At 52.6% G+C, this 7,150-nt stretch overlaps 1 protein-coding gene across 1 annotated transcript in view; it reads left to right on the top strand.

Annotated features, from left to right (window-relative positions):
- The first annotated feature begins 3,299 nt into the window (after positions 1–3,299).
- The window catches only part of LOC125446552 (macrophage mannose receptor 1-like), a 42,533-nt gene continuing 38,682 nt past the window's right edge, over positions 3,300–7,150 (top strand). The window contains exon 1 of the mRNA XM_048520218.2: positions 3,300–3,882. The gene's annotated coding sequence lies outside the window, so the exon portion shown is untranslated. The remainder of the gene's footprint in view (positions 3,883–7,150) is intronic.

Here is a 7,150-nt window from a genome sequence, read left to right as displayed (position 1 = left end):
TCTCTGTAGGCCTCTCTCTGTAGGCCTCTCCCTGTATGCCTCTCCCTGTAGGCCTCTCTCTGTAGGCCTCTCCCTGTATGCCTCTCCCTGTATGCCTCTCCCTGTAGGCCTCTCTCTGTAGGCCTCTCCCTGTAGGCCTCTCTCTGTAGGCCTCTCCCTGTAGGCCTCTCCCTGTATGCCTCTCCCTGTAGGCCTCTCTCTCTCAGTCTCTCCCTGGGATGTTCATCAATGTTTCACTCTCCTTTCTCTTCTTGTCCCTGTCCTCTCCCACCTGCCACCGCCTGGTCCTGCTCTTCCCTTCCCTCTTCTCTCATTCGCGCCAGGCCTTTTACCTTCACCTGTCCATTCATCAATCCTCCTCTTCTCCCTCTCCTTTCCCCTCCTCCCCTCCCTTCATCTCCCCTCTCCTTTCCCCTCCTCCCCTCCCTTCTCCTCTCCCCTCTCCTTTCCCCTCCCTCCCCTCCCTTCCTCTCCCCTCTCCTTTCCCCTCCTCCCCTCCCTTCCTCTCCCCTCTCCTTTCCCCTCTCCTTTCCCCTCCCTCCCCTCCCTTCCTCTCCCCTCTCCTTTCCCCTCCTCCCCTCCCTTCCGCTCCCCTCTCCTTTCCCCTCCTCCCCTCCCTTCTCCTCTCCCCTCTCCTTTCCCCTCCTCCCCTCCCTTCTCCTCTCCCCTCTCCTTTCCCCTCCCTCCCCTCCCTTCCTCTCCCCTCTCCTTTCCCCTCCTCCCCTCCCTTCCTCTCCCCTCTCCTTTCCCCTCCTCCCCTCCCTTCTCCTCTCCCCTCTCCTTTCCCCTCCCTCCCCTCTCCTTTCCCCTCCCTCCCCTCTCCTTTCCCCTCCTCCCCTCCCTTCCGCTCCCCTCTCCTTTCCCCTCCTCCCCTCCCTTCTCCTCTCCCCTCTCCTTTCCCCTCCTCCCCTCCCTTCCTCTCCCCTCTCCTTTCCCCTCCTCCCCTCCCTTCTCCTCTCCTCTCCTTTCCCCTCCCCACTCCCCTCCCTTCCCTCCCTTCTCCTCTCCTCTCCTTTCCCCTCCCCACTCCCCTCCCTTCTCTTCCCTCTCCTCCCCTCCCCTCTGTTCTTCTCCACTCTCCTCCCCCTCCCCCCTCCCCTCTCCACTTCCTTCTTCTCTGTCCTCTGCTCTTTACTACTGCCTCAAATCCTTTTCTTTACTCTCCTCCCTCCCCCCATGTTCACCTGTCTCTCTCTCTCTGTCCTCTCTCTTGTAACCTCCCGCTGCAATTGTCTTCCCTTCCTTTCTTTCTCTCTTACAGCATCTCCTGTCCCCTCCACTTCCCTGTCCTCTCCTTCCCTGTTCCTTCTTTGACTCCACTCCCATCATTGGTTATGTCAGGGCTTTAAGACCCTGGAGCAAGCCCAAGATTACACCAAAGCTGCTTCCCACAGGGTATAAATAGTACAGTGTGGGCGGAGGTAGTGAAAGAGGAAGCACATATCGATAACAATCTCAATTCAATAGAGCAAAGTAGCTGTGACACTGGTGTCTCTTAGACATTATCATTGGACTGTAAGCCATGTTAACGAGGAGTAAATAGGGTTTACAGTTCCCTGAAGTCATGCCTTTGCCTTTCCTTAATCAGTCAGCCTTGAACCCGGAGATAACAAGGTGCGGAGCTGGATGAACACAGCAGGCCAAGCAGCACCAGAGGAGCAGGAAAGCTGACGTTTCGGGCCTCAGCTCTCCTTCAGAAAAAACCCAGGCCGTCTGGTGTGGGTAAAGACTGGTCAAAGGGCCCTTCAGTGTTTCTGGCCCATTTGCTGACTTGAAGGGAGACGGATTGCCAGAAGTGGAGGCGAGCAGCTGAGCTGTCAGTTTCATGATGGCTTTGGTTGGGTTCGGATTGCTCACCATGACGCTGCTGCCTGCGGGAACGTTCCCTTTGAAAGCTCGCTGTGGCCTCGGCCAACATTCATTGTCCATCCTTAATCACCACGAGGACAGTCAATAGAGTCAACACCCATTGCTGTGGGTGTGGAATCACGTGTGGGCCAGTCTAGGCAAGATTTCCTTCGCTAAAGGGCATCGGTGAGGCAAATGGGTGCGACTCAGCTGGTTAGCCCTGCTGCCTCGCGGTGCTGGGGACCTCGAGTTCGACCCCCAGCCTCGGGCGACTGTCTGTGTGGAATTTGCACATTCTTCCCCATGTCTGCTCTGGTTTCCTCCCACTGTCCACAAAGACGGGCAGGTTAGGGTGGATTGGCCGTGCTAAATTGCCCACCCCCACCCCCCTAGTGTCCGCAGATGTGCAAACACGGGGGATTAGCCGTGAGGAAGTGGAGGGTTACAGGGATGGGGAATGGGAGTGGCTCTGGACGGGATACTTGGCAGAGGGTCGGTGCAGACTCGATGGGCTGAATGGCCTGCTTCCGCGCTGTAGGGATTCCATGATATTGTAGGAAAGCAGAGAGTTTGAGGGGTTTGACAGACACATCCTGCAAAAATTCCATCCCCTATTCCCAATTCCTTCGCCTCCGCCGCATCTGCTCCCAGGATGAAGCATTCCACTCCCGCACATCCCAGATGTCCTCGTTCTTCAAGGACTGCAGCTTCCCCCCCACGGTGGTTGAGAACACACTCGACCATATCTCCCACATTTCCCGCACCTCATCCCACACACCCCGTCCCCGCAATAACCACCAAAAGAGAATCCCTCTCATCCTCACACACCACCCCACCAACCTCCGGATACAACGTATCATTCTCCGACACTTCCGCCATCTACAATCCAACCCCACAACCCAAGCCATTTTTCCATCCCCACCCTTGTCTGCTTTCCAGAGAGACCACTCTCTCTGGGACTCCCTTGTTCGCTCCACACTGCCCTCCAACCCCACCACACCCGGCACCTTCCCCTGCAACCGCAGGAAGTGCTACACTTGCCCCCACACCTCCTACCTCAACCCCGTCCCAGGCCCAAGATGACTTTCCACATCAAGCAGATGTTCACCTGCACATCTGCTAATGTGGTATACTGCATCCACTGTACCCGGTGTGGCTTCCTCTACACTGGGGAAACCAAGCGGAGGCTTGGGGACCGCTTTGCAGAACACCTCCGCTCGGTTCGCAATAAACAACTGCACCTCCCAGTCACGAACCATTTTAACTCTCCCTCCCATTCCTTAGACGACATGTCCATCATGGGCCTCCTGCAGTGCCACAATAATGCCACCCGAAGGTTGCAGAAACAGCAACTCATATTCCGCTTGGGAACCCTGCAGCCTAATGGTATCAATGTGGACTTCACCAGCTTCAAAATCTCCCCTTCCCCCACCGCATCCCAAAACCAGCCCAGTTCGTCCCCGCCTCCCGAACCTGTTCTTCCTCTCACCTATCCCCTCCTCCCACCTCAAGCCGCACCTCCATTTCCCACCTACCAACCACATCCTGCCCCCTTGACCTGTCCGTCTTCCCCAGACTGACCTATCCCCTCCCTACCTCCCCACCTATACTCTCCTCTCCACCTATCTTCTTTTCTTTCCATCTTCGGTCCGCCTCCCCCTCTCTCCCTATTTATTCCAGAACCCTCACCCCATCCCCCTCTCTAATGAAGGGTCTAGGCCCAAAACGTCAGCCTTTGTGCTCCTGAGATGCTGCTTGGCCTGCTGTGTTCACCCAGCCTCACACTGTGTTATACAGCATGAAGCCGTGAAAGGTCTGGGCAGGGAGATATGGTGCCTGGAGGTGGGAGTTATGGAGTGGGAGGGCTGAGTTGAGGGGGCATTTGTTCACGTGATGGGCAGTGGATCTGGAAGGGGGGATCTGGTGATCTCACCGAACGAGGCGCTGATGGACAACACTGTGGTCTGGTCACTGGCTGATGAAGCCTAGCTGCCAGTGGGCCCTTTCCTGCTGCCCAGTACCTCTCATGTTTCGGTGAGTGTTTGTTATGAAAGCAGCTGCTCCCCCTGGATCTCTGTGATGCTGCTCGTATTGTGTCCGTCCAGGTAGTGTGAATTAATCATCTCGATACATCGCTCCTCATTCCTGTTCAGACCCACCACCCCCCATCCCACCCCATGCCTTGCTCCAAATTACATTCAAGCCCATCTCCGGAGACTTAAGAATAGAAATAGGCCATTCAGCCCATCTCGGCCATTCAATGATTCAATGGTAATTCTCAACTCCTGGTCATTGGCTTCAGGAAGCCGAGGGGAGGCACGTGAGGCTTCTGAGTGGCCCTGGTGGAACCCAAACTGGGCATCATCGAGCAGCTTATTGCTGCTTGAAAGCATTGTTGATGACACCTTCCAGCCCTTTAATGAAGATCGAGAGGAGACTGATGGGGCGGTAATTGGCCGGGTTGGATTTTTCCTGCTTTTTGTACGCACGACATACTTTCCACATTATTTTCCACATTGTTGGGTAGATGCCAGTGTAGTAACAGCACTGGAACAGCTTGGATAGGAGAGGGGCAGGTTCTGGAGCACAAGTCTTCAGTACTATTGCCGGAATGTTGTCAGGCCCATAGCCTTTGTAGCATCTAGTGTCTCCAACTGTTTGTTGATATCACGTGGAGTGAATCGAATTGGCTGAAGACTGGTATCTGTAATGCTGGTGATTACTGGAGGAGGTCGAGATGGATCGTCCACTCAGCACTTCTGGCTGAGGATTACCGCGAATGTTTCAGCCTTGTCTTTTGTACTGATGTGCTGGGCTCTTCCATCTTCGAGGGTGGGGGTATTTGTGGAGCCCCTTCCTGCAGTGAATTGTTTAATTGCCCACCAACATTCATGGCTGATGTGACAGGACTGCAGAGCTTAGATCTGATCCATTAGTTTTGGGGTCACGTGGCTCTGTCTATTAGTTGCTGCTTTCACTGTTTGGCGTGCAAGTGGTCCTGTTTGGTGGCTTCACCAGTGTGATATCTCATCTTCAGATAAGCCTGGTGCTGCTCCTGGCATCCCCTCCTGCACTCTCCATTGAACCAGGGTTGATCCCTGACTTGATGGTAATGGCTAAGTGGGGGATATGCCGGGCCATGAGGTCACTGGACCCGAAATGTTAACTCTGATTATTTTTTAACTTCACCGACGCTGCCAGGCTGGCTGAGCTTTTCCAGAAACTTCTGTTTTTGTTCCTGATTTACAGCATCCTTGGATTTTATACAGTTATGCTGCTGTTGATGGCCCAAAGCGCCTCGTGGATGCTCAGTCTTCAGTTGCTAGATCTGTGTGAAATCACAAACTGTGCAGGGTGTTAGTGAGGCCAGACCTGGAGCACTGTGTACACTTTTGGTCCACGTATCTAAGAAAGGATGGACTACCATTGGAGGTGGTTCAAAACAGGTTCACAAGGCTATGATTGAATCTCAAGAATAGTTAAAAAGATTAAGCTTATATTCAATAGAGTTTGAAATCCCGAAGGGTGGCAAGTCCCTGGAGTGCCAGAGGCTGAGGGCTCTCCTTATAGTAGTTTATAAAACCATGAGAGGTACAGATAAGGTTAATGGCAGGTGTCCCTTCCCCAGGGTAGGGAAGTCCAAAATGAGAAGGTGCAGGTTTACTGTGGGAGGGGAAAGATTTAAAAGGGACCTGAGGGGTAACTTTCTCATGCAGATGGTGGTGTGTGTGTGTGGAATGAGCTGCCAGAGGAGGTGGTGGAGACTGGTACAGTTACAGAATTTAAAAGGCATCTGGATGTGTGCTTGAACAGGAAGGGTTTAGAGGGATACAGGCCAAACGCTGGTAAATTTTGGGAGGGCTGATTGGCAAGGGCGAGTAGGGCCGAAGGGTCTTTTTCCATGCTGTATGACTCGAGGACGCTATCTGAATGAAACACGCAAGACTCAGAGAGGGTGTGTGTCAAGGAGATGTTTCCACTCATGGGGGCATCTCAAAGTGGGAAGTGGGGGGCGGCGGAGAATGCAGAGTTACAGAATAATGGGACTTTCAGTTTTAAAAAGTGATATGTCAAGGAATCAACTGTCTCAGAGATTAGTGAGTGCCTCGAGTTCTCTCCCCTAGAGAGGTGTGGAGGCCTCATCACTGAGAGCATCTAAAGAGGAGATAGATAGATTTTTGGAATTTCGACAAGTTGAGAACTGTGAGGAACGGGTATGGGACAGATGTCGGGTCCTGGGACGAAGCAACTGTGATCCTTATTGATCAAGCATGAGGGACAAAATGGCCTAATCCCATACCTGATGGACATCCAGTACTTGCTGTCAGATAACTGGGGAGGTGAGGAGGACAGTGTTGGAGGGGTTAGGGTTCAGGAGAGGCAGTGTTCATGTGAAAACTAATCTGTCCTCAGAATAGGATCATGTGGTGCGTCAAAGGTTTTTCAAAGCCAGAAGAGATCTTAAAATGATACCGCCTGATTTAAACTGATCGCACAAAGCGGGGAACTAATCCCCGTAAGGTGACTCTGAGCAAAATAAATTAGATGCAACAATCTTTACTGAAAGTCATAGAGTCACGCAGCATGGAAACAGACCCTTCGGCCCAACCAGCCCATGCCGACCGTGTTCCCAATATAAACTAGACCCACCTGCCTGTACTAGGCCCATGTCCCTCCATCCATGTACTTATCCGAACGTTTGTTAAATGTTGTAACTGAACCCACATCAAGCACATCCTCAGGAAGTTCATTCCATGCACGAACCACCCCCTGTGTGTGAAAAAGTTGTCCCTCATGTCTTTCGCCTCTCACTTGCAAAATATGCCCCTGAGTCTTCAAATTCCCCACCCGAGGGGGAAAATATCCCTTGTCATTCCCCTTATCCGTACCCCTCCTGATCATATCAACCTCCACAAGGCCGCCCCTCATTTCCTAAGGTCCAGCAGGAAAAAATGTCCTAGACTTTACAATTAATTTTTAAAAAATTAAGTCCCTTTCTCAATAGCTACGACAACGACACACCTTTGAGTAGTGCCCTTGACATGGGGATAAAAGATTCACAGGAATGCCAACTGGACAGATTTTACTAGGAGTCACTGGGGCAGGTGAATAAAAACACAGTAAGCCAGAGCTGAATATAACCATCCACCCTGGACTCTGAGCCCTCCCTGGAGCTCCCAGTCTTTGAAGGCTCCTGTGTTTCATTCGAATGGGGCAGGAAGCAAAAAAGACCCAGATGTTGTTCCGTGATCGACTGCAATATCGAGCCCCCAGCTCTGTACAGCAGGGATTCACAAGAGTG

This window comes from Stegostoma tigrinum, chromosome 34, assembly GCF_030684315.1.
Source record: "Stegostoma tigrinum isolate sSteTig4 chromosome 34, sSteTig4.hap1, whole genome shotgun sequence".
NCBI classification, from domain to species: domain Eukaryota; kingdom Metazoa; phylum Chordata; class Chondrichthyes; order Orectolobiformes; family Stegostomatidae; genus Stegostoma; species Stegostoma tigrinum.
Note: the sequence above shows the minus strand (reverse complement) of the source record. Positions and strands in the feature narration are given on the sequence as shown.